Here is a 27,320-nt window from a genome sequence, read left to right on the forward strand (position 1 = left end):
TATGATATTCTACTTTATTGTAGCATACGCAGTACAACTGGAGACATAAGACAGGACAAAGCGCTTTGTGTTGCCTGATTTACATTTCTTTGTGTGCGGTCGTTCTGGCTGCTTTACAGCAATGTAGAAGATGACATACCAACAAGCGGAAATAGCTACCCAATCGATAAATTGGACGCTACGGATGGCAAACTTCAAAATTACCTGTCGTAAACATAATCCGATTGAGAATTGCAATATCCTAATTAGCCTACTGGCCACTTCCCCACCCCCTTGCACTCATTGGTGTCAGTATACTTTATTTAACCCCTATGGACTTGCCCTGAGGGCACTCCGCAGGAACATATCTGCTCATAAAAGCGATAACACAGGCTCCTTTAGTACACGATGACAAACAGTGTTTTACGCCTGAAATAGGCGGCAATGCAATCGCACCGTAGTTCATTCGAACTCTGATATGGCGAACGTCAATTCTATGCGGCACCAGAGGGACAAAGCTGGCAACGGTTTGGAGGTTACGTTTCGTGAAGTTGTCTTGGTGAAGTCCAGATGTGTAGACGTAGTTTCCTGTAATAGACACTTTTAATTGGGCGTACGTAACAACACTGCGTACGCTGCAAGCCTGCGGGAAAGAACTGCGCATGCGCCAAACGTAACATATCTGTTGCACGGATGCATGGGTACGCCAGTAACAATACGGTGCGTACGTACCACGGCACGTACCGCAACGCTTGCTACGTGACGTTCTCGCGAGACCTCCAGGAAACCAGAAACGAGAGTGCAAGATGGCTGCAACGCCGTTTTACGCGGATAGCAACAGCAAACCTGGTGCAAATCGTGTGCACTTCACGGTAAAGGACAATGTGGCCATGCTGGCGGAAGTGCAGACGGTGGACCCATTCCAGCATCCAGACGAGTGGGAAGAGAAAGCGTGGCGTCTGAAAAACGCGCTGAAGAAGCCATTCTCAGTGCACAGCGTTCACGAGCCCGTGAACCTGCTCCTAGCGCGCTACTCCCTAAACAACCGGCGAAATCAAAAAAAAAAAAAAAAAACGTAAGTACGGTTGGTGTCTTCTTTGCAAGCTGCAACAGTCGGCATTGCGCGAACTTGCATTTTTTGCACATGCTGTTTGCAGGTGAGGAATCCAAGAAGAATATCGGGAACGTCATCAAGTGCTGGAAGATATCTTCATCCTCATCGGAGCCACTCTATACAAAGTGCGCGCAGCAAAAAAAGATGAGCAAGGCCTTGAATGCAGATTCAAACGCATTATCAAGAAAATCGGCAGCTGCTGCGAGAGATGTGCACGCAACCCTACACGCAGTACGTCACAGGGTTGTCGACCCAGAGTGTGACACCGCCGATGACGGTTTCGACCTTGTCGGAACGTGCACTTTTCCCGTTTGTCTGTAGCACCAATTGCTACTGTGAATCCCAACACTTTAAGGTTATTTCTTACATGTGGTGAGCATGCTGTATTGAAGTAGCATTGCGTACCCTGTGTTTGCAGGCACCACCGAACAGCTGTTTAATCGAATGTATCATTTGGTTGACGACGATGCGGAGCGGGATCAAGACCCCTGAGGTGACGTGACGAACCTCGACCAACCAGCTTCTACAGAGCCTCTCTCACCTGCATCCATGCGTGCAGCGCCTGCTCCGACAGCGCCCGTTCCCGCAGGGAATGCACATTCAGCGGCTGTGCCCTCAGCAGTAGGGCGCAGGTGCACGGACCCACCTGGAAGTTAACCGACGCACTCACAAACGCCTCAAAGCTACCCTGGGTGTGGTAGGTATTTTTTGAGATCATATTTTTGCGCGATGGAATGGCCTGCGTGCCATCCGTAGGAGCTATGCCAACACAGGGCACCCACTGGCAGGGCAACCATTTTGCACAGACCCTAGTTATAGGGCCAGACTGAACATGGGATATTCTCGCTGCCAGCAGCGATCCATGCAGTCTGTTGATTGACGTAACAAACGCAAGAAATGCAATTAATAGCGTTCTTCAGATATTAGATATGAACTAGGAGCGACAGTTTCAGTTAAAGTTATCTGAGCTTTACAGCAGGTACTAGCATGCACACAAGTGTTTCAGCCAACACTCAGATTAAAATCATGGAGAAAATTGGAGCATAATGAACAAGGTATTTGTGAGTTATGCCACAGAGTTATTAACTTGCAGAATGGCTGATACTCTTAATTGGATGTATTGTTATTCTGCTACATAAGAAAGGAGATGCCAAAAATAATGTTTGTTATAAAACGATTGCTTTAATGTCCCACAGAATTAAGTTGCTACTCAAGACAATGCAACAGAAGGTTAGAGTCATACATAGGTAGATAAGTGACGACAGAGCAAGCATGGTTCGTTATTTTGGTCAACTGATAGGGTATGCTGCGATGTAGCCCAAATTAATGCCAATGTGGAACGGACGATAAAGTGGCGTCAGTAGTGCACAAGAGTGTTTGATGGCATTGTTCCGTTTCAATATGTCTCGGCTAACATAAATGAGTTGCGTTTAATAAATTTCACTTTCATTCATACTTTCATAGTGTCCTGAGCTGCAAGTGACTCAACAATGCAATACGATTTCATCACAAAATTGCGAGCCCGGTACATTTGATGGTAACCTGAGAAACCACTGTGAGGTTGGTAAATTATGAAGGATAAGGCTGCCAGTGCCTGAAGTTGCTAGGGTAATCCGGTTGGGCAGAAAATGTAAGAAATGCACTGGAAAATTCATGTGACACTTCCTTTTTTATGCCTGTCGCTACGCAGGAAAAAGGCAGCAAGAGTAAGTGAAGTACGACTTCCTGCTGAAAAGGATGAAACGCGACGCGATAAGGAAAGGCAAAGAGGTGGTAACTGAATCGCGCATGCTTGTCCTTGAGGAGAGTAAACTTGCTATTCAAGAGAAACGGCTAGCTTGGGAGAAAGAGCATGCAGTGATGAAGGCCCGTGCAAGGTAGCAGGATCGCAATATACGTGCAGAAAAAAGAAAAGAGAAAATAGGAATGTGAGCTGAAGAGAAGTAAGAAGAGAGACGAGAACGTGTTGAAGAGCTTCGTTTGCTTGCTGCACAATAAGAGGCATTCGTAGGCATTCTTCAGGGCGTATTGCAGTGTCAGTAGGTGGAAATGGCCCGTCATCAGGTCATCCTACAGACCGGCTTGGTCGATGGGCTTTGAGACTATAAGAATTTTCGTATTCTGTGGTCTATAAGTCTGGCCGCCTGCACCAAGACGCTGACAGCCTGTCGCGTTACCCTGTTGACGATCCTGACTCCTCCAATATTACCAGTGCTGCTTGCGTATTCTCTGTATCGCAGCTGCTTCATTTCGCCGACGAGCAACGTCGTGACGCCTACATCAGAGCACTCATCGACCGTTTTGAACACTCTCCGCCCGACGCCAGTATACGCCTCTTCGTCCTCCGCGACGGTACTCTGTACCGCCGTAACTTTCATCCGGACGGCTCTGAGGTCCTACTTGTCATACCTAAACACCTCCGCTCAACCGTTCTAGAAAAGCTTCACGACGCACCAACGGCAGGACACCTCGGCGTATCTCGAACCTATGACCCTGTACGTCGCCGTTCTTTCTGGCCGGGGCTTGCCCATTCTGTACGACGTTATGTCGCCGCTTGTGACCTTTTCCAACGACGCAAGAAGCCTTCCCAGCTCCCCGCTTGTTACCTGCAGCCGCTCGACATCCCTATTGAGCCCTTCCATCGTGTCGGCTTAGACTTTCTCGGCCCATTTCAGGAATCTACATCAGGAAACAAGTGGGTTGCAGTTGCGGTGGACTACGCGACCCGCTACGCCGTAACCCGCGCTCTTCTGACAAGTTGCGCAACTGATGTTGCGGACTTCCTCCTACATGATATCATTTCGATGCATGGTGCTCCGCGTCAATTGCTAACAGACCGTGGCCGTACGCTCTTAACCAAAGTCATTGACGGCATCATGCGTGTTTGCTCAGTACAGCATAAATTTACCGCCTCTTACCACCCTCAAACTAACGGCCTCACTGAGCGTTTGAACCGCACACTTACAGAAATGCTATCCAAATACGTTTCAGACGACCACCGTGACTGGGACCAGGCTCTACCTTACATTTCCTTTGCGTACAACTCTTCCCGTCTTAAAACTGCTGGCTTTTCATCTTTTTACCTCTTGTATGGCCGCGAACCGACGCTACCCCTGGACACTGTTCTTCCGTCCGCCACAGCTTCAACTAGCGCTTATGCCCGTGATGCTATTGCCCATGCTGACCATGCTCGCCAACTTGCGCGCGCTTGTCTACAAGTCTCTCAAGGCAAACAAAAGCAACGCTACGACCTCCGTTACCGTGATGTCCATTTTGTGCCCGGCACCCTCGTGTTGCTTTGGTCACCATCGCGTAAAATTGGCCTTTGTGAAAAACTGCTTTCCTGCTACACAGGCCCATAACGCGTGCTCCACCACGTGACCGATGTCACCCTCGAAACCGTTCTAGCCACGCCCACTACGTCCTCCGCTGTGACAACGAGTGAATTTGTCCACGTCACCCTACTCCAACCCTAAAACTCTCCACGCGCCTTGGATATGTAACAGCACCGTGACGGCGCTTATGCCACCGGGGGGATATATATATATATATATATATATATTATGTTCATCATCATCATCATCAGCCTGGTTAGGCTCACTGCAGGGCAAAGGCCTCTCCCATACTTCTCCAACTACCCCGATCATGTACTAATTGTGGCCATGTGGTCCCTGCAAACTTCTTAATCTCATCCGCCCAACTAACTTTCTGACGCCCTCTGCTACGCTTATCTTCCCTTCGAAACCACTCCGTAACTCTTAATGACCATCGGTTATCTTCCCTCCTCATTACGTGTCCTGCCCATGCCCATTTCTTTTTCTTGATTTCAACTAAAATATCATTAACGCGCGTTTGTTCCCTCACCCAATCTGCTCTTTTCTTGTCCCTTAACGTTATACCAATCATTCTTCTTTCCATAGCTCGTTGCGTCGTCCTCAATTTAAGTACAACCCTTTTGGTAAGCCTCCAGGTTTCTGCCCCGTACGTGAGTACTGGTAAGACACAGCTGTTATAAACTTTTCTCTTCAGGGATAATGGCAACCTGCTGTTCATGATTTGAGAATGCCTGCCCAACGCACCCCAGCCCATTCTTATTCTTCTGATTATTTCAGCCTCATGATCCGGATCCGCAGTCACCAACTGTCCTAAGTAGATGTATTCCCTTACCACTTCCAGTGCCTCACTTCCTATCGTAAACTGCTGTTCTCTTCCGAGACTGTTGAACATTACTTTAGTTTTCTGCAGATTCATTTTTAGACCCACCCTTCGGGTTTGCCTCTCCAGGTCACTGAGCATGCATTGCAGTTGGTCCCCTGAGTTACTAAGCAAGGCAATACCATCAGCGAATCGCAAGTTACTAAGGTATTCTCCATTAACTCTTATCCCCAATTCATCCCAATCCAGGTCTCGGAATACCTCCTGTAAACACGCTGTGAATAGCATTGGAGAGATCGTATCTCCCGGCCTGACGCCTTTCTTTATTGGGATTTTGTTGCTTTCTTTATGGAGGACTACGGTGGCTGTGGAGCCGCTATAGATATCTTTCAGTATTTTTACATACGGCTCGTCTACACCCTGATTCCGCAATGCCTCCATGACTGCTTAGGTTTCGACTGAATCAAACGCTTTCTCGTAATCAATGAAAGCTATATATAAAGGTTGGTTATATTCCGCACATTTTTCTATCACCTGATTGATAGTGTGAATATGGTCTATTGCTGAGTAACCTGCCTGGTCCTTTGGTTGACGGAAGTCTAAGGTGTTGCTGATTGTATTTGCAATTACCTTAGTAAATACTTTGTAGGCAACGGACAGTAAGCTGATCGGTCTATAATTTTTCAAGTCTTTGGCGTCCCCTTTCTTATGGATTAGGATTATATCAGCGTTTTTCCAAGATTCTGGTACGCTCGAAGTCATGAGGCATTATGTTCATAACTGTGCATTATTTCGAGGATGTTTCGTGTGGGAAACACATCTTTGTTGTCACAAGACAACAATCTACAAGAACACTGCTTGATTATGTTTAGTCGGCGCAAAAATATAACATGTCGTCACACATCAGCAACTGCATCTTAGGATTAAATTCACTGGCGTTACAATTAAAATACGTGGCGCTAATATTTAATTATATGGGGCTGAGAATAAATCTCTCTCACGTGGATGAAAGTGATTGGCGCTTGGACTAAAATAGATGGCATTTGAATTAACTTGATCGGCAAACGCTGTAGAATTGTGCAATGTGCCACAATTGATTTTTCAAGTTTTTTGAAAGTCTTCGTAAAACAATGTTGTACGTTCATGTTCTCAGCTCCACTGCACAATCAATAGCAACGAAAATTGATGTAAGCAAACTAGCAAAACTATCCATGTGACCTATGACCACGTCCGCCACTGTGAACGTAGGCGCACTTGACAAACGGGCACCATCTTTGCGCGGTTGCTTTGAATCGCGCTCATGGCTGCTGAAATGAAAGAGATAAAAAAATACGTTGCCAGACGGAGGGCCTCTACTGGCTCCAAAACTCCGCAGGTCGCGCCACTCACACACACACACACGCACACGCACACACACACACACACACACACACACACACACAAGAAAATGCAGTCTGCATTTTTCTTTCTTTTTTTTGGCTGCACTGTACGCAGCTTGCCGAGGCCCTCGCAAAACTGCAAACCCGGGTTCTTCACATGATGCGAGCGCAGTGGACCAAAATACTGATTTCTTTCGTCGTCAAGTTTAGCCAGGCTAAGAAACGCAGAGTATGTAACGTAAATTCAGTCTACACTGTAAACGTAAATGAGCCGAAAAGGGTATTTTAAGGGATGTGACCTCCCTTGAGACTACGTGCCTGCAAAGCGTGCTCCCTTACAGTGGTGCAGAAATATTCAGCGTCCTCCATTTCGCTCCCTCGCAAGATGGGGATGAAAGAAGGAGAAAGAACCTGAATTCTACATCCTTTTTAAGGGGGAGTTTATAAAATAGAGACCTCCCTTTCGCGTAAACGGAGTTCTCTGTTTCTTATCTTATGCATTATTTTATTTTATTATACACATCTGTGAGAAGGAGACGAGAAAGGAGAGATATATTGTCCAAGTGGTTCTTTTTCTTTCTTTTTATTTCTGCAAATTTATACATTCCTAGAGTCCAAGCCAGCTTATTTAGGGCGACATAGTAGACGATTTGTTCGCCTCGTCGACCACAATGTCCTGTCGCGCTGCCAGAACCCCCGGTCGGCACCTGACGATCTGACTTCGCAAGCGGGACCGTACAAAACTTCGACGGCTTCGGCCGCAGAATGTCCTCGCTTCTGTTCGTTTTCCTATCAACTAAAGGTGAAACTGAAGGCAAAGCCTGCGAAGCGCCACTGGCGTCGGCGCCTGTGACGGCACCTGTTTCGCTCTTTAGTTCTGCGTGTGTGTCTATGTGCGTTCTTACGAGAGAATTACGGCGGCCGTCGGAGAGTGTTTCGTGTAATGTGGAACCTCACAAGAAAACTACCTGCCCCACTTCGGAGCACTCCGGTATCGGCCACCGCGTAGCCATCGCCTTGTGATCTGTGTACTACAATACACTTTCGTGGTTCGCACGGCCGTGCTCGGGCATTCCCTACTGCGGTACGATATGAAAGCGGCTAGTGAAACCCCACCCACAGTCCTCACAAAATCGGAGCGCGTACGGTGTCGACTACTTTGGAAACGGCGCGTTTCGGATTACCGCTTGCCCAGTTGCCTCATGTTTCACGCGGCCTTATATATTCAGCTGCGGTGGTGAGTATATATGGCGCGACCCATTGCGTAATGCACATAATGCTCACACCTATTCTGTTGCGCTCTTGAGACCCGTCGGTCCGCTCAAGAAAACTCAAGGAGCTAGTGCCGCACAAAAAAGAGACTTTTTTTTTCAATTTCTCGCTTTTTAAGTGCCGGAACCACGGTCTGATTGCGAGGCACGCCGCATGCAGTTGGGGACTTCGGATTAATATTGACCTCCTGGGGCTCTTTGCTATGCACATTTCTTTAATGCACGGCACGCGGGCGCTCTTGCACGCCACCGCATCGAAGTGCGGCCGCCGTGGCCAGGATTTGATCCTGCGACCCGTGCTTAATACTAAGCACAACGCCAACGACACTTATAGCAACCACGGCGGGTGAAAGAGTGTTGTATTTTCATCATTAGGTGTGTTTGATAACCATTCCCTAAGTGTCGATATAGGTTGTGAGAGCGATTTGTGTCACTGCAACATTATATTTAAGGCGGCAAATTACTGTTATGCAGCATGAACAATGCGAACAGCTAGCCTGTTTCTGTGTTAAATGGAGGCATGCAGCGTGTGCACATAATTATGTTCATTTTATCAGTTTTGTGAAATAAGCTTAAAACTGCATGCATTTTCACTGGGAAATCCGTACCAGCACTTTCTTGTACCAAATTGTGTATGCACAAAATTTTGTGCATTACAAATAAATTTTAGGCAGTTACAGCATACAATTTCTTTTTTCTGTATGCAGACACCAACTGCGTTTTCATAGTCACGTATTGCACGTTTCACCAGTGCTGAAAAGGATAAATGGAATAAATTCAAAGAAGCCTGCGAATTAGTCTGCTTGGTCAGGCTTTGATGTATTTTAGTAACATATGTTCATGTGCAGATGTCGTATAAATGCATACTTGGATTTTAGTTACGTTTCACTGCATTAAAAGAAAGCACCTAGCCAATATCAATTCTTTTTCTTGTTTCTTGCCCTTGGTGTCCACATACCTGAATGTATTCTGAGTTTTTGTACCAAGGCAACGGCAGGGCATCACACATGCTAGAAACATTAAAACAAAGAACAAGGAATGTGGCACAAATTATCTACAGAGTCACAAAAGAACGAAGAGGCTTCAAAGAAGCGGAGGCAGTCAGACTTCTGCAAGCATTCATTATTAGCAGGGTGACCTATAGCCTCCCCTTTCAAAAACTAAATAAGGCTGAAATGTCTAAAGTGAGCTCCATCATCAGGGCAGTTAGGGCTCCCAAAAACACAAGCGCCAAATATCTGGAGGCTCTTGGTATTCACAACACATATGAAGAACATGGCACAGCAGTGGTCACGCCTCAGATAGAACGTCTGAATTCGACAAAACAAGGAAAGGCCCTATTGCAAAAGGTGGGATATCCCCTGAGAGCGCAGTATGGCTGGGAAAAAACAGTTTCGCTACCCAGACAAACAAGAGAGAAAATTCTAGTTTCACCAATCCCAAAGAATATGAGCACGGAACACCACCAAAGCAGAAAAGCGCAATCAAAGGCTTTACAAAAGAAATATGAAAGAAATCCAGACATATACTAGACAGATGCGTGTAGAGTGGCAACAGACAAATTCAGAATAGTGGCCTTCAATCGGTTCACAGTGATAACAACCTCCATTCGGAACCCTTCAACCTGTACCGTGGATGCAGCAGCCATAGCACTGGCTTTTCGAGATGCAGAAGCAAAAGAAACAATCTGCATTGGCCATGGTATACTCTCTGGCAGCATGCTGTTTGTTATTGACGGGTACCGTCCCATGCAAAGTTCACAGAATTGCAGGAGGAGGTAATTTGGTGCCCGGCGCATTCTGGACTCGAGGGAAATGAGAGGGCAGACCGAACTGTTCGGGCAATAAGCATCCGAGCACGAGTCGGTACTTTCAAGGAACCCCCCGTTGACCCACACCTTCGAGAACCAGGAAAAAGAGAGACAAAAATACAGCCGCCCGCACCCCAACCTTATGGGAGAACAGGCCAGGGGATGGCACTGTGTACAGGCTAACACATATCTACACCTACATATACTAAGTAAGATACACCCTGCATTCTATGAAAGTACGTGTTCTTGGCGCGGGGAGCTGCCAACTCTCGCCTATGTAACATGAATGTATAAACTACAGCCTCCAAATTCCAATTCGCGCCTTACGGCGCAAGTTCCAAGTAACAGACACTGAGATGTTTGGCTTGCTAGTGAAGATGTAGGGAGCCGGAGAGCTCTTCTCGATCAAGCCCAGTTAACCACAGAGACCAGTGGAGCCCTGAACTGAGGGATGCACCGACCGCCCAAACCACTAAGAGAAATAAAGTTTATGCTACTACTACTTGCCCTTAGTGCTATCAGCCATCAAGTTTGCGTGCAATTACAAATGAGCCACATGTCACTTTATTCACTCAGTTTCCATCCAGAAAATGCACTCTTTGTCGGAGGGCATGCGTGATTGATTGTGCATGTGCAACATTTTGTTGCCACAGAGGGGCATGTAATATGGAAACCGACGTAAACATTAATACACTCTGCAGAAACTTGTTATGAATTGAACTTTTAAAAATAAAGAGCAATTTCAGTAAATGACAACATGTGTTTGTTTTTTTATCTCGCTGGGTAGTGTGCTACCGTCTGGTTTTTTTTTCCGCGTAGTAAAGGTGTGTGGCGGTCATTGTATTGTTTTCAAGCTTCTGCAATAAGTGAGCTTCTCGCACCTGGGACAAATTCTCAAAGCAAATATGTTTCAGATAATTGTGAATTCTACTCATTCATGACACACATATTGCTGTATTTGTCTTGGAAAATTTATTCAGGAAAGCAGCTTTTATAGCTTCAGTAAATTATTCATTGGGGCCAATTCATCTGACCCTTTTCAAGACTCACCATTAATTTTAATGCAGTGGCTTCCTGTAATTTTAGTATTCAGTGTGTATACTGCTTCTTTTCAGGTATGTTAACATCATACAAGTCTGCATTCCTAAGAACTTAGACAGCCAGAGGCCACATTTCAAAGACAGGGATCTGAGTATCAAGAAAAAAAATCATTAATGAAGGTATCAAGAAGTACTCACAAGCAAATGTTTATTGTCAGAGGGATGCGAGAATAATACAGCCCATGCAGGGGGTGCACGAAAGCCAGATAATAGCCACAAAAAACAAAACCTACTCATATGTCACAGCCATTTTAATCAAAAATGGCATTTAACTCCAGTGTATGCATAATGAAGCCTTGCTACTTATGTCAATTTACTAGTATTACCGCCCAGTACTGCTGTGCTCCTGAATGGTGGCTCACATTTGCAGGCAACAATAGGTGCCGCGACATCCATCATTCGTGCATCGCTCATTTTGGACAATACACACCTTACTGCAAGGAAAAGGAGCCACAGTATAGCTTTCTAACAATTATTGGCAATTAGTTTGAGAGAGGGGTTTCCAACCACACCAGACTAGACCAGCATTGCCTTGGAGCATGCTCGACACCGGGAACGTAACTTCTTGCACCCGAACCCAAAATTTCAGTTTACCTGGCATAAGACGATGTGCAAACAACGCTCACCTGCCCCCTGCCCTCCTCGCCACCCCCCCCCCTCCCCAACACACGCACAAAAATATTCCTGGCTACGGCACTGGTCCTTGTTACAAGAAATAAAAGTACGGATCCTTGGTCTCGATGTTTGCCAATCTGGAACACGATAAATTTGGCTAGGCAAAGTAAAGAAGGCACCATTGTCAACCTTCCAGCTGATAGGAAGGGTTGCTTCAAAATATGGAGGGGCATGTACCGAAGTAGCCAGTAATGTTGTTTGGTCTGTACTCCAGGCACGTATTATTTATCAGGCTCAGTTTTACTGGCTCTCACCGAAGCAGAGGGACCAGATTGAGATCATTATTCAGAACGTGATGAGGGCAATAGCTGCTCTCCCTCTGTTCGCTAAAGAACACGCCCAGAGAGAGAGAGAGAGAGAGAAGGGAAGACAGAAAGGCAGGGAGGTTAACTAGACTGAGTCCAGTTTGCTACCCTACACGTGGGGAGGGGAATGGGGAGTGAAAGAGGGAGAGAGAGAACTTAGGTATAGGATGTCTACAGTCTGGCACTCAAGTCTGTTTCCCTCAGGTAGCAAAAAAGCGCTCGAACTGCTTTCTGGGCCAATGAACTATGAGGCCAGGCCCCCAAGATCTTCGCTTCCGTAAATGGCCTGTCATCCAGTCTATTTAAGGCACACTGGAGAGTCTCGCGTTGATTATCGAAGCGAGAACAGTGGCACAGAAGGTGACTGATGGTCTCTTCACACTTGCACTTCGCGCACATTGGTGAATCCGCCATTCCAATACGATAGCTGTAGGAGTTGGTGAATGCTACTCCTACTCACAGCCGACACAGCAGTGTTGCGTCACGTCGTGGAAGGTTCGCTGGTAACGTAAGTTTCAGTGATGGGTCGAGGCTGTGTAAACGACACTGAGAGTTCTGAGGTGTATGCCAGAAACCTAACGTGATTGTACGAGTGAGTGTGCGAAGCTCTCTTGCAGCGTCGACTCTGGATAAAGGTATAAGGAGTGTAGGCGAGCCAGCCTGGGCACGTCGGGCAGCGTCGTCGGCGAGGTGATTACCAACGATGCCACAATGTCCCGGCAGCCACTGAAATATGATATTATGTCCTCTTTCAGAAGCGCAATGGCAGGTTTCGTGGATTTGTGACACCAGCTGTTCATAATTGCCACGTCGTAAACTTCTCAAGCTCTGGAGGGCTGCTTTCGAGTCACAAAATATTGCCCATTTGTTGGGCGGTTCTTTTTCAATGTATTCGACAGCAGCGCGAAGAGCGGCCAGTTCAGAGCCTGTAGATGTCGTTACGTGTGATGTCTTAAACTTGATGACGACCGATTGAGATGGTAGAACAACGGCGCCTGTAGAATTTTCCGAGACGGAACCATCCGTGTAAACATGGATTCGGTTAGAGTATGAACAATGCAGAAGTTCCAATGTGAGCTGCTTGAGAGCCGCGGTGGTCAGGCTAGCTTTCTTCACTATTCCTGGAACAGCAAGGTACACAGGAGGCTTCTTCAAGCACCACATAGGGGATGGCGTTCTTGTTGCGGGTGAGTGCCTCAAAGACAAAGAGTGCCAGTTAGCCGCAATTGATCTGGAGAACGCTGCCCTAGGTCTTTTTCTCAGGCAATCGAGCGAGATGGTGGTCAGGGACTCTGGATATATGGCGAACATGCACCCGGAGCGCGTCGATATCTATATAGGTCCTTATTGGGTGGTCTCTCGCGGTGGCAATTGTTGCCACGGTTGAAGCATTTCGAGGTAGCCCCAGACATGTTCGAAGGGCTTGGCCTTGAATGCTCTGTAGGACATGGATGTTAGTTTTGTTAGCATTGGACAGCACTGGTGTGCTGTATCGCAAGTATCCTAGGAAGAGCGTCCTGTATAGTTGAAGCATAGATGCCACGGATGTGCCCCACGTTTTACCGGCGAGAAACCTTAGTATATGGGAGATAGAAGTAAGCCTCTTCTTCAAGTATGTGATGTGGGGGCTCCATGAAAGGTCTCTGTCTATAATAACGCCTAGGAATCGGTGAGTTTTTGCGTAGGAAATTGGTTGGTGGTCAATAGAAATGGGGTACCAGGTCATGGGCTTGTGGGTAAAGGCGACTAAGGCGCACTTCTCGGTCGAAATGCTGAGGCCTTGTGCACGCAGGTACGATGATGTTAGGGTCACTGCTTTTTGGAGCCGTGCACGCACCTGGAGACGTGTAACTGCCGAGGCCCATATGCATATGTCGTCAGCATATATGGAAAGGTTTACTGTATGTGGTAGAACGTCGGCAAGGCCAAGGATTGCAAGGTTGAACAAAGTGGGGCTAAGAACCCCACCCTGAGGGACGCCACGGTAAGTGTAATAGTCAGCAGTTCGGCCATCTGCACTGTGCACAAAGAAGGATCTTTTGAATAGATAGCTCCGAATCCACCGAAACATGCGTCCACCTATTCCATTATTTTCCAGGGAATCAAGGATGGCTTCATGCGTTACATTATCATAGGCGCTTTTCACGTCGAGGAATAGTGCAACCGATACACGCTTGTGGTGTTTTTCCTGTTGTACAGACGAGACTAGGTCGATGACGTTGTGAATAGAGGAACGGCCTCTTCTCAAACCAGCCATGGCATCGGGGTATACGTTGTGGCGCTCAAGATACCATTCTAGGCGGGTGAGAATCATTCTTTCCATGACCTTCCCAACACAGCTGGACAGCGCAATGGGTCGGTAGGACGCTAGGTCAAGTGGCGACTTTCCAGGCTTCAGGAGTGGTATCAAGCGGCGGGACTTCCACCGCTCAGGAACGACGCCATCATTCCATGACTGGTTATAACATTCCAGCAGTCTGCTTCGGCCATCTTCACCTAGGTGGCATAAAGCAGCGTAGGTGATGCCATCTGGTCCTGGCGACGATGAGCGCCTGCATGAGGCCAGAGCAGCGTCCAATTCCTCAAGTGAGAAGGACACATTCAATTCTGGGAAGCGTGTCGCAGGAACTTCACCCAGAATTTAACTATTGATGGTGACCATACTGCCCGCAATCTTCACACAGAAATCTTCGGCTATATCGGCCTGTGAGCGGCCTTGATGGAGGGCTAGGGCTGAGAATGGGTGTCGTTGCTGTGGAGACGAGCCAAGGCCGCGCACCGTCCTCCATATGATAGACAGAGGCTTGCGGGGGTCAAGTGATTCGCAGAACGTCTTCCACCGTTGTTCCTCCAACCTGGCCATACGACGTTGGATTTTCTTCTGTATACGTCGAGCGACTCTAAGGTCATGAATTGACTTCGTGCGCCTGTATCGCCTCTCGGCTCTTCTGCGAATCTTTCGAAGTCGCTCAAGTTCCATGTCAAAATCCGTACGTTTTTTTCGCAGATGTAAATGTGTACTTAGACGATTCCAGTACACTTGTAATAAGGTTTTCAATGGTGCCGGTAAATCCTTCTTTGCATGCCTCTTCCACCTTTGTCTTATACGTTGACCACCTTATATATGCTTGTCGGGAAGTACAAGAGGAGAAGCTTCCAAATCCATTGATAATTAAGTAGGTGGGAATATGGTCACTACCATGAGTCTCGATGTCAGAGAACCATCGAACATTTTGACCAAGTTGCCGTGACACCAAGGTCAAGTCTAAGCAACTGCTATAGTTCGCACCACGCAAGTACGTCGGACTGCCATCGTTCATAATGCTATGTTCATGGTCGGAAGCAAATTCCACAAGTTTCCGGCCCCTGGAATCTATTCTGGAGCTTCCCCAAGCCAAGTGATGAGCATTAAAATCTCCTGTGATAATCCACGGTCCAGTAGTTGCCGTCAGGATGTCTCGCAATCGGTCGCCGTCGAACCGACTATATGGGGATATGTAGGCGCGATAAGGGTGAAGGCCACTTTATTCTTTGTAATGCGGAGACACACGTATTGGTTTCCATCATGAGGCTGCACTGAGTGGGGGATGTAAGTCAGTTCTGTACGGATGTAAACAATTACTTTGCTGGGTTGCCCGCACGTTGACGCCATAAAGGCTTCGTATCCAGAGAGTCTTAGCGCTTTCGACACGTTCGATTCACATATTACCACTACAGGAAATCGGTTCGTGAAAACGTATTGGCGGAAACATGAAATCCGTGATTTAAGTCCTCTGGCATTCCACTGGAAAATTGTCGCGCTACGCACTTCATCACGGAGTGAAGGCAGTGGAAGAGCCATTGTGCTTATGCAAGATTTGCAAGCACTGGGCTCAGGGCATCCAACACTTGAACTGCGCTTCGAGCTGTTGGCGTATTCGAGTTGCCCACAAGCGTGCGAATCGCATTTATCAAAGACTTGAGCATTGTTACAATTCGGCGGTCATGATCTTTCAGCTCATCTGGGTGAGGGGTGGAGCATTGTGGTGCCTTTCCTTGTTCGGGTTTTTCCACAGGGCTTATCCTTGGCAGTGGTGGCCATTCCTCATTCACGGCAGTCTTTTCAGATGCTCCGTTATCTATACACGGTTTGGAAACATTCTGCACTCAGGTTGGAGCAGATTCAAAAGCAAGAGGCTGTGCGGCACGCGTATTCTTTGTGCGGAGAGCAGAATTCCTTGATGAGCGTCTGCGACGAGAACGACGTCGCCTGACGTCAGCAGCTGCTTCACGATGGGTCGACCGGTCCCTCACCATTTTCTTCAAGATGGAGAGTTCTCGCCTAACTCTAGGACAATCCTTTAATGAGGCATCGTGGGGCCCTTGACAGTTGTTTTTGCCTGGCAGTTGCCTGCAGAGTGTTGTGCTGCACAGCGGGAACATATAGCAGACTTTCCACAGACGGCGCTCACGTGGCCGAATTTCTGACAGTTTCTGCACTGAAGCGGCTTGGGAACAAAGGGCCGGACAGCATGTCGAAAATGACCTACCTTCACATGCGATGGAAGGCAGTCACCTTTAAAGACAATTTTCACGCATCTGGAAGTTCCGAGACGGGCCACCTGTAGTATGTGGGTCCCATGATTGGCAGGCTTTATCAAAAGTGGTAAATCCTCGCCTGAAATGGCCGCATCAATGTCATATATGACGCCGGTAGTAGTCTCTTTTCCCATCGGGATGATGGTACGGACGTTCATGCCACCGAGAACAGTGACAGCTCGCAGAGAATCTAACGCCGACGCTTGGGCGACGTCTACCGCGACAATATTCTTCCGAGGGTTGACTCGTACGTCCTCAATGCCATTTGGCAACAGTCTCTCGAGTTCAACCGATGCAACTTGCTTGTTCAGGAACCTCATGTTGTCGGAGGGTAGCACAGGTAAGAAAAGGATGGTGTACTTTGGCGAACTTTGCGGAGTCCTCATAGTAGATGTGTCCACACAGGCCCCAAGCATCCGCCGCTTTGCTTTCTTACTCAGGACAGTCACGTAGTCGTCGTCGGAGCTGTCGTCGCTCTCGGTCGAGTCTATCAGGGTAGCCTCGCTGTCGCTCGAGAGGCTGTTCCGCTTCCTTGAGGCTGCCGACGCGGGCGCCGCTACATCAGGTCGGAGTGCGGGTGGCTCCACTTCCATTCCCGTCGGGCAGGGAACAGTGTTCCCCGGAAGAAACGAGAATTACCACAAAATACTGGTGACGGAGAACAAACACTCAGCAATAGGAGCACTTCGTCGTCGTCCCCCAGGTGAACACCGTGGCAGCGTTGCTAATTCAACGTGAATGAGCATGTGAATTAAAGAGGTTGCATGTTGCAGTCACTTCTGATTGCTTGGGTGCAAGAACAGACTTAAGGGTATGGCACGGTTGTACACTGATGTTCCTTTGGACCAATATATTTTGTACAGGCGCTGCTATTACAGGAGTTGAAAGCATAGTATGAGTCAGCCTTAAGTACTTCCCTCTTTATAAAAATAAGGAATATACAATGGATGTCTGCAACTCTACTTGAACTTCATACCATACATGACAAGAGTCTGCAGAACAGGGCTGGTACACGGTAAAGTCACACATGACACCAATGAGGCAGCCTCATTTTTATCAAACATCGCCCAAATACAGACACACACCAATTCCTTGAGTGCCATTTAAGAGCTGAAGCAAGACAGTAAAGCAACACAGCTTTTCAGAAGATACACAAGCTTTACAACTACTCACTTTTAATGCTTGCTTACACTAGGTACAGGGGCACTCTTCTAGCATTTTCAAACATAACATCAAGAACATGTATCTACCCGCACCTGTTGTGCCAGGCTCACTTACAGTCTTTCTACCACGGAAAGTTTGCTCTGATGCGACACATGCTTTTACGCTCAAATTCGACAGCCTTTGCTGCATCAATTTTGCCACCACTGTCAAGGACACAGTATCCTTAACTGCAATTTATCATCAGGAAATACTTAATTTTAATAATGTGAGCATAGGCATTTTGACTCACTTATTATGAATGGAAAGAAATGTCACTGCTGCCTGAATGAAGAGAGTAATCTTCTGCAGTTGTAGAGAGTCAGTGTAGCTTCATGCAATACTGTTTCACAGCAAGTTTGTACAAAGGATCATTACAGGCAGGGAATTATAGGCCTAATTGTGCTTTTCACTTGCTCTGAATGTGACCTTAAACAAAGCATTGTGTGTAAAAAGGGCAAATGTTCTTTGAAATAGAGCATCTATCAGCAAGTAGAATTTTGCCTTTTGGGACTTTTTAGCATCCATGGTGGAGAGAATAAATTGCCAATGCATCTCTATAAGTCATGCCTCTAAAGATGCACGTGGCGTTTAGGAAGGTAAATTTTTTTTAACCAGGGAGGGGCATACGGAAAAAGCTTTAGTAAGAAAAGGATCTGCAAGGTTGCCAGCCTGGACTCGGGCCACCCGGGCATTATGTGCGGTGAGGCATAGCCTTTCCACCGCTGCCCGGGCCCACTGGATATCCAATAGTTGGTTGTGTAGTTCCGAGCTAGTCAGAGCGCTTAGCCATCGCTCCTCGAGAAGGCCCGGTTCTATCTTGTCCTCTACATATATTGATCTGATCTGTGCGCACTTCCATAAGATGTGTGCCATGTCTGCGTGTTCGTGCTTGCAGAGCTTGCAACTCGCGTCTGTGTATTGTGTTGAATTTACTCTGTTTACATGCAATGGGTTTCGGAACGTTCTGGTTTGCAACCTTCTCCAATCTGTTTCTTGAGACCTGTCGAGTTGTTTGCGGGGTTGTGGGTATGTTTCTTTTTGTTTCGTATAGTGTGTCAGTACGTCGTGGTACCTGACCGGTCTGTCCCTGTTTCGTATCGCTATTTTGTTGTCGTCGCCTCCCCGCAGTCCTTCCTCTTTCCCTGGGGGTTGCGGAGTGTTGGACCGTCACTGTCTGAGCCGCAGTGGGTTAGTTCTCAAGCGGCTCGACGGGCCTTCGCGTGAGCTTGGGAGATCCATTCATGGTTACTTCTCCCATCCAGCCGCGATCCATTTGAGGTATTCGGGTCATGTCAGAAAAACGCAAATGTATTGTTCCGAAATGGTACAGTGTTACTACGCTGTTAGAAAGGTGATTCAGAAGAGCTCTCTAACTCCATTGACTAAATTTTTAGAGGTGATTGCAATGGGTGATTCCCCTGTTACTCTGGTATTGCTGGTCTGGTGCTTACGGTCGGTGATATACACAGCATACCAGTCTTGGAGCTCAACTTTCAAGAGCCAAGAGGCATGTCATGGGTGATTAAATCATGGATTTTCTCAGACAGATGGAATTGTCACATTAAAAGTGTGTACAAGCATTTCATCATCAGTACAGCTGTGAAAAGGTGGTAGTTTTGTGCAGTATGGCCGTCAAAATGCCTGACCAGTGGCGTTCTTTGTTGAGCCGACCATTATTCAGGCCTCCCCGCTAGCTAAATTGTGGACACCACAGGTAGTATCTCCTCCATGCTGGTTATTTTTTAAATTTGTATTCAGTATGAGACAACTCACACTTAGCTTGCTTGGTTTTTAACAAGTTCTTGGTCAACGACGACACGTATGTTTGGGACTCGGAAGTAAACTGTGCAGTGCATCTGTCTCAGCATTCTCTGGAATGACAAGCCAAACCTTCATCTTCTGCCAGTGTGGAAACTGACAGCTTATGCAACCACACACCAATAACACTTCTACAAACCTGTCATTCTTATACACAAACGGTTGAAGTGTGATGTCAAAATATATGTCGCATTCATGATTGATTCATGCGCGACATCTCTTCTTGTACTAACCAAGACGCGGCTAAACGATACCATCTCCAATAAAATTTTTCTTTCCACATCTGCACACAACACTTTTTGTTGTGAATGATGCAACTGCATAGAAGGTGGCACGCTCATAGCTTTAAGAAAATAATTTCTTGCAGTTCCAACTGGCATTCGTTCATTCCTAGAGCACATTTTCATTTCACTTCAATGCCCAAGCAGAATTTTATAAGCGCATACTGCTGCCCTCTGGATGTAAATTAAGCATTTTCAAGCGAGTGTCAACACATTCTAAATGAAGTGCATATGCTATTTTGGCATTCTACTCTGATCATTTATGACAATTTTAATTTCTTCGTTATTAACTGGACAACAGAATCTGTCGCAGCTGTTCATGCTCAATAGCATGTTTTCCTTCATTCCTGTCTACACTTCACGTTACCTCAACTCATTACTCTCCCAACCTGTTCATCATGTACATTGGCCAATATTCTAGATCTCATCAGAGGTAGAAAAATTAACGTTCAAATATGCAAAGCCATCAAAATCGTCCTGGGCCTACCATCTACGGCTTTGACTACGAGACTTCTCAAAATGGGCGTACACAACCCCTGGCAAGAATTAGCTGAAGCTTATAAAGCCAGTCAGTTAGAATGACTTAACCTCACGTCCACCAGGAGATCAGTGCTGCAACGGCCGAACTACGGTGAAACCTTTATAAGCCACCATGGACCGAAAAGGAAGAATTCCTCCAAACATCCGCAAATCACCGTGCATAGCACCAATCACACGCAACATGCATCTCACGTACGACATGAAAAGAAGAGAAACCCGAGTGGATGCCCTACGGCGAAGACACAGGCAAGATCCGGACGCCAGATACACCGACGTAGCCAAATACCCGCAAAGAAATGCTTATGCCCTGAACGTCGTAGATTCTCAGGGCAGAGAGCTAGCATCTGCCACAGTCCATGCACAAAACCCTGAGACTGCAGAAGAGACTGCAATCATCCTAGCAACTACCACGTGCAAGGACACCGACGCAGCTGTCGTTTTTTTCTGATTCTGAAGCAGCTGTCAGGAACTAGGCTAAGGGTCACGTGTCGACAGAAGCAGTAAAGATATTGAAGCATGACAGCACTCCGATCCCCTACACCTGCGTGACCTGGGTTCCTGGGCATGACGGGCTTGAGGTGAACGAAGCAGCACACGCCGCGGCCGCCCGAAGCCGCACCTGCCGGGCAAACCCTTCCTACTTTCAAGATGCCCGGTCTGCGTCAGCAGGGGCAGAGACCGTACCCGTCACCTACTCAGCGATCCTTCAACATCACAGGCTGGAACGCAGGGTGTACCCACCACCTCACCCAAAGCTCACCAAAGAAGAAGGTACCACTTGGAAGACTACAGAGTAGCACTTACACCCACGGAATACTCATGCACAGACTATACCTAATGCAACAAGGATACCACTGCCCAATGTGCGGCTTACCAGACACCTTGACGCACCTGATCCTCGAGTGTCCATGGCATCTAGATACAGACGCATCGCCTTCACCGAAAGAATATAACGCCAGACAAGAAAGCGAAGACCTCATTGAAACCTGGGAGGCCAAGCTCGTCTCCGAGGGCCTGGAACAACAACGACACCTCGTCGCCAGGGCCAAGGAGGCAGCGAGGGCCAGAGGGTTCCTGGAGTGAGGAGACCTCCCACCCAGAATAGAACTGGGGTTTAACCCGGGATACTGTTTCGAAAATAAGTGTTTATTCCTCCTTCTCATCTCAATGAGCGATCCTCTAATCTGTTCTGGCATTACTCACCTGGACGGGCTGTCTGATCATGCAGTTATAGTAGGTCTGCTTAACTTCTCTTTAACAAAAAAGAAAACATGACATGGGAAAGATACATATTATGTGACAAAGAATGCCAGATGCTACTAAAATCCGTATGTCAGCAGATTGACAGCTATGATTAATCATGAATAACAGTGATTATGGCATGTAATAAAGATCTTTTCACAGCCTGACATAATCCTAATTCTGGTGGTGACGTAGTTCCCGAGTTATAGTGTGTGCAGTCATTAAATGACATGTTTTGTTGAGTGTCCACCTGCGAAGACGTCACTGCATGCCCTGACTTCCCCATGCAATCTGACATGTCTGAAATTGTTAATAATGAGTCGGGCATTTTTATCTTACTAAACAGAATAAAAAATTCATCTACATCAGGTCGCGGCAAATTTAATAACAAGCCACTTAAAAATGTGTCACAGTGTCTCGACATACCCCCCTGGGTCCATTCCTAAGACTGGTGAGTGGCTAAAGTCATCCCATTCTATAAATCCAGCGAGTGTTTCTCACCCCTTAACTACCAATGAAGATAATCAACCAGTACAATTTGCAAACTTATGGAACACATTATTAATTCACACGTAATCGACTATTTCGAAGATCCCCGTTGAACGTTCAACTACCAGCACAGGTTTTCATTTACAGTACGACTTAACATGAAACCACCACATTTACTCCATCTTTGCAGCAGTTGGTCACTCTCTTGGCATCATCAAATGAAACCTAAAGCATGCTCTTGTCAACATACATAAACTTGCTTACACTACACTAACCCACACAAAGCTCGAATACGCATCGCTAATATAGTACTCTGGCAGGTATACATTGCTGACGAGATTGCATTTGTTCAAACCTGGGCTGCTTGCCTTCATATTTTCCGACTATCCATCTTACACTTGCGTGTCATCATTACAAGCATGCACTGATTTATAAGCACTATCCCTTCGCCACCAATCAGTGCGTCTTTGCCTGCTTGACAAACTTTATAATCATACTTCTCTTCGCAGTCATTTCTTTCAGTCACCACCTGTCGCCTTTGCATGCAGGGATCACCGCCTCAAACTCAAGTGCACAACATGTCACACGTTACAGTATGCATGCTCTTTTATACCCTGCATCATCACTGAATGGAACTGCTTTCCCTCTGATATTGCCACAGAATCTGACACTAAAATTTTACGATGTGCTACGCACTGTTAATTAGTTGCCTTTTTTATAACATTCTTGTTTAGTTGTTTTTGTGAGTTACTAATAAATATCTGTATTAATATCGTAGTTCATGGGGCATGCATATTTTCAACATTTGTTTGTGCTGTGTGGATAACTTTCGTTTTGCAATTCTTATGATTTCTTACATTCTGTTTCTTAATAGCTAAACAATGTTAGCATACTTTTGTTCTGTACATTGTCGTATTATTTATTGAAACTATTACTTTGTAATCTCATTTATGTTTGTACTCCTCCCTCCCCTGTTATGTGATGTACTCAACTGAATGCCTTTAAGGGCACCATTGAGCGCTGCAACACTGCTACTTTGATGTAGCAGTGTTGCGAGGCATTTTGCCACCCCAGGTAAAATCAAATTACTGCACTCCTCTCTACTCCAGTGCCAAATTTAGTTGCATCATATGAAGAATTTTAAGACACATTGTAAGGCAGTAGTAACTAATATAGGAAGAAAGTTGGTGCACAGGTTTCCAGACATCACTTCTTTGTTTTTTCAAAAGTCAGTCATCCATAGTGCACTTGAAATTGGATATTTTACGGAATCCAGCATTGTCCTTTGCCCATCGGTGAAATGTAAATGTTAAAATGGGGTGAGCAACGACTAGGTGCGATGTGCCCATCTAGAGCTGCCAAATCTAAGTGGCCACTTGTTTCGCCTACAGCACAATATACCTCTGCTTGGTTGTGTTGCTGGTCAGAAATATACATACAAAATAACAGAAGGTGCTGCTGTGCCAATATATTCACAGAAGTCTTACATGATTATACAGGTGCCATCCATTAGCATCAAAACATGGCCTGCACAACAAGCACAGTATCTTCAGCGGAAATTGTAGTGTTATATCTTGCACACAGAAATGTAGAAAAGTGTAAACAAAGCAGTGTGCTAAAATTTGTCTTGTGAATTCCTACTGTGCCAACTGTGCAGATTGATGACATATAGTTTGATGTGGGAGCTAGCCCAATGCACATGCACACAAAGGAAAAAGATTCACCTCCTAAATATGTGAAATGACGCCCAGGTAGGTACAATAAATTTTCAGGTCTGTATGCTTCAGTGTTATGCTAGAAGAAAACGTTTTTTAGTGTGTTGCTGATTCACAATTATATACCAACTATGCATATAGAAGAAGAATCTGCAATCTTTTAGGCTGCGTGTTAAAATACCATGTATACAAACCCAGGGAAAACATGGCGAAGGCGGGAGATGGAAATTTAAGACGATGAGCAAAACGAGAACAAGGTGAAAGCAGGAGCCAACGTTTCAACAAGTGGGCTTGTCTTCTTCAAGGCGACATATGCTTTCCTCGCCACAGTTAAAGATATTAAGAATTAGTTTGGTTGATGCCCAGCCTGATACTGCGTGATTAAACTGACACAAGCATAAAATTGTTTATCCTTTTTCTGTGGATTGCATTTCACCTACTAACAACTGAAAGATATCAGTCAACGCGAGATGCAAATAGTGTTGTACTTTGCGAAAGGTATATATATATATATATATATATATATATATATATATATATATATATATATATATATATATATATATATATATATATATATATATGTAGCACCAATGATTACGTTACGACCTTTGACGAGTCATGTGACGCGCTTGACACACCATGCTCGCCGCTAGGTTGTTGTGCTTTGAGTGCCACATGTTTCTTTGGGCACAGGTTTGACCAAGAAAGAGTTAATGCTTTGAAGTGATGTTGCCAGTGTGTTATTCTACGCTCTCACGACAACGCGACAATGCTCTGAAGTATATTTATTGATTTGACAGCAAGAATTTTATAGACATTTTCTGTGGCATGAAGGAAGGAGATGCAGATCTGAATCATTATCATTATTATATGTACATATTATTACTGTAATAATAATTAATATACGTTGTTGTACTGAGTGATAATACAATATATAGTATACCGATCAACACAGTCAGTGCTCAAAGTTGGCCAGGGCTCGAGAGAGTCCGGCCTGTCTTCCATTTTCTGAGCAAGGGCTCGGCGCTGCCTTTGCAGGTGAACTTAACACTGCGGCACCCATTCGACAAGCACTGAAGGTGATGTTATTGCCAGTAGTACCTTGTGAGGTACTACTCTCCAACTCTCCAACTCTCCAATTTTTGGAATAATGCCTTAAATAAACATAACGACTCGATTTACAACCTGTGTCTGAGCAGCGTGATCGTGAATGCCTTAAATTGTTGCATAATCTAATTAACACCCCACGCCACTCCTTAAAGAACAACTATCTGTCTCCTGATAAATTGAAACCTACTAGGAATAGCCACAAACATAACCTTGCACCATTTCAACCGCATACTAGCCTATTTAAGTATAGCTTCTTTCCTCATACAATTGAAAAATGGAACTTCATTACTCCCAGGTGAAACTAGGTCGCTGCCTTTAGAGAAATGTTTGTATAATTTAACTTGATTCATGCTGTGTTTGTTATACTGATTGTATCTTTTATCTTGAAGTTATCATGGTTCTTAAGGTGCTGAAGTTGATTTGTGCAGAAGAATATTTTGTTATAGGCAGTGTACAAACCCCCTCCTGTGATAGCCCAACTGGGCTGCAGTATGTGAAAATAAAAATAACTAAATGAATAAGTGATTAATCAGCTAAAAGGGAATGAGGAAAGATAGGGCAACAGCTATTTTGTTCTACTTCTACATGCATTTCCCCAAGGCATTGCACATGACAGTCAACACCCTTAATTGCTCGACTAATTAAGATTCTTGACACAGCTAACATACTGTTTCATGAGTCAGTTGAGTGTGAACCTACCTATTCGTGAATTATTGAAGGTTCACCTTGGTTTCTTAGTTTACAAATTAATTTTAATTCGTTTATTTTTGCATTAAGAGTACAGTGCTATACCAAAGATGCATGTACTTTGTACACTTATGCAGTAAGCAGGTGTGAAACCATGAAATATATTCTTGTAGTGCCCTGAGGTTCTAGGTCCTTTCGGCTCCCCTTACCACCGGTACCACTAGCCACACCAGTGGTGCGGCTGGTATGTCGATACCGCCGGAGTGCTTTATTGAGTGATAGGTGTGAACGCGACACGCGCGGCTTGCCCGTAAATCCGTTTCACTTGCGCGTGCCGCGTCAACAAAAACACGCCGTTTTTTTCGTATTTTTTCTGGTGAAAATGGGGCACAACATGGAATAAACGAAGCTTTGCCCAACACGTTTACAAACGGACAAACACGAAAGAATCACCAATCTGACTCATCATTGACATGTCTAATTGACCAACGATTTGGCGGCTGTCCATTGTATTTGTTAGGTTGGTATTTATGCTGTTTCTCACTGGTCAACCGAGCGAGACTGTACTAGTAATCATGCAAGCCATTTGTTTTGCTGCATTTCGTGATTTGCTCGTCCGGCTCCTTTTCCCGACGAGAAGCAGCCTAACCCTTTGTGTCCCAGGTGCCACAAACGTGGCAGTGTTATTTTAATTTTTTCGAGGTAGAAAATATGCTCTAGGAACCCCGTGTTCCTAGCTGCCAGGAACGTGGCAGCTGGTGCTTGCACTCACTATCAGTAGATGGCGCCACGGGGACCGCACAACAGCATTTTGAGCATTTTGAGACTCCATGTGCAGCCGGCCAAGGCGGTAAGTGTGCGTTATTTTTCTGTTGTGGTAACCTGAACTCTGATAATTTAATATTGAAAACACTGACAGCAGTTTTGCGGAAGTCTAGCGATTATACTTACGCAGTTTCATGTTGCTACGACTGCTCCTTGTAGAGCATTTCACTTCGTTCAGCTTACATACACATTTGTGGCAGCCAGGAAGCTGGGGTCCGTCCTTCCAGAGAAATGCATGAACGAGTATGATTTCATTGAGCGCTTATGTCAGAGTATTTGCGGCACCGAATTTAATTTCCATCAAGTGAACCTTCAGACTCGTTGTCTAGCAGCGACCTGTGTTGGTGAATTGATTTTGAAGAACGTTTTTTTATATGCAGGCATCGCTTGACTGACAAAGAAATTCCAGCAATTCTTTTCGAATACCCTAGTGGAAGTGAGGACGAAAACTTGGAGGGGTCGGATTGCGATGAAGAATACACGCCGCAGGAGAGAACCGTGCAGAATGTCAGCGAAAGCTCTTCAGACAGTGAAGAAGAAGTGCAAGTCACATCAGCCAAAAAGTAGAAGCAAACAAAAATTTGGCACTGGGTGAAAAAGGACATCAATATCAATCGGGGACAGGAAGAAAGTGTTTTGAAGCCTGCGGACGGTTTAGAAAGAGTGAAGAGCCCCTTGGGCATGTTCCTGAAACTCGTTGACTCTGACCTCATTGAGTTCCTCACTTTCGAAACGAACAGATTCAGGACCCAAGAAAATCGCACGCGAATCCTCCCGGAGTCAGTCCTCGAGATGCGCACGTTTATTGGCATTGTCCTTTACATGTTTGTTGTTGACCTTCCTTTTAGAAGGATGTACTGGTCAGCGAACACTCGTCAAGCGGATATCGCCGACTGCATGACAAGAAACAGGTTCGACGAAATCATGTCCCTATTTCACGCAGCGAACAATGATGAACCGCAGGAAAAAGGAGAAGAAGGCTGTGACAGTCTCCATAAGGTGCGACATGTGCTTACGAGCCTAAATAACACATTTTCATAA

The 27,320-nt window shown here is 45.8% G+C and overlaps 1 pseudogene; it reads left to right on the forward strand.

Moving 5' to 3' along the window:
- The first annotated feature begins 785 nt into the window (after positions 1-785).
- LOC126523752 (piggyBac transposable element-derived protein 2-like) lies at positions 786-27,320 on the forward strand (annotated as a pseudogene).

This window comes from Dermacentor andersoni, chromosome 6 (assembly GCF_023375885.2).
Source record: "Dermacentor andersoni chromosome 6, qqDerAnde1_hic_scaffold, whole genome shotgun sequence".
Taxonomy (NCBI): Eukaryota; Metazoa; Arthropoda; class Arachnida; order Ixodida; family Ixodidae; genus Dermacentor; species Dermacentor andersoni.